Genomic DNA, 1,350 nt, shown 5'->3' with positions numbered 1-1,350 from the left:
CGGCATTCAGTGGGGGAGAGGGGGAGGCGGAGGCAGAAGGCATGCTTGTAGGGAGAGTGAGATGAGCTGAAGAAAAAAAATGGGAGCATAGAAGTAGATTTCTAGGAATGAAATGGGGCAGATTCTATCTTGGTGAATCATAAGGATCATGTTAAAATAGCTTTTCTTTAATACCAGGAGAAGTGACTCCCCTTTTGGGTGGAATTGTCCATTTCCTGCCCTGCCCCATTCTTCACTTGCTAGGGGGAGGTCAGAGCCCCTCTCTCAGTCCAGGGCAGGACACGATGACTGTGACCCAGCCAAGGCCATCACCAGAGAAATGATTCAGAGTTTGAAATAGTGCCCCAGGTGCCAACAGGATGACCTCGAGACCCCAATTTCCACTCGGGTCCCCCAAAAAGGCCAACCCAAAGGCCCAGAGATCGTGAGAAGGGCATGGGCTAGAAAGATTGTGTCAAGAGGAGTCTGGAGCCTCATTTCCTGCCTACCAATAAAAATGTCCCTCCCACTTTTAGGAAAGTGGCTGATACGTAAGAACAGGCAGGAGGGAAACCCTTTGTGTCAATGACTCTCTTCTCAAGGAATGGCCCTTTGGGGGCAGGGGTCTGTGCTGCTAGCTGGTACCTCATTTGCCACCCCCCTTCCCTAACCCCAGGCAGCCTCTGGGGCCTTCTTGCTTTCACTTTCCTTGAATGTACATGGGAACAGGGGAGGAAAGTCTCTTACTGAAGTGCCTGAAACCCAGAACTAGAGCTTCTAGAGACGCTGTTCTTCCTGTCCCGGCTTGGCCAACCTTCCCCCAACGTTCCCTAGTCTCATGCTTCAACTTCTCAGAAAGAATAAAAGAACATGATGTTGTAATTAAATTGAAAGCAAGACTCCATAACCAAACTACAGCAAAAGGCAGAGAATTACAGGGAGAAATGACTTGTATTTTAATAGCCCAAATCTATTCCCCCAAACAGACTCTCTCTCTCTCTCTCTCTCTCTCTCTCTCTCTCCTCTCTCTCTCGGACTAAGAGAGAGAAGCATGTTATATTTTATTCATCAAAAGAGTAATGCAAAAATAAATCAGTAGAATATGAAAAGCTCAGGATCTCTCCCAAGGCTACAGCAGGAAAGCGGGCAGGTGAGATGGGAAGGATGGAAACAGGGATCGATTTTGTAGTTCATCCAATTTGGACACCTTAGGAATAGCATTGTGGTAAAGATGATGAATGTGCTCTGTCCACTTCATTTGGTCTGCGCCTTCCTATAGCTGCCCAGTAAACGCGATTCTTCACGTGGTTTCTTTGTTGTGTATGTTTGGAATGTCCTATTAGCCTGTAACAGTCAGTTAGGAATGAGTTA

This window comes from Lipotes vexillifer, unplaced genomic scaffold (assembly GCF_000442215.2).
Source record: "Lipotes vexillifer unplaced genomic scaffold, Lipotes_vexillifer_v1.1 scaffold97, whole genome shotgun sequence".
NCBI lineage: Eukaryota > Metazoa > Chordata > Mammalia > Artiodactyla > Lipotidae > Lipotes > Lipotes vexillifer.
This window is presented reverse-complemented; position numbering follows the sequence as displayed.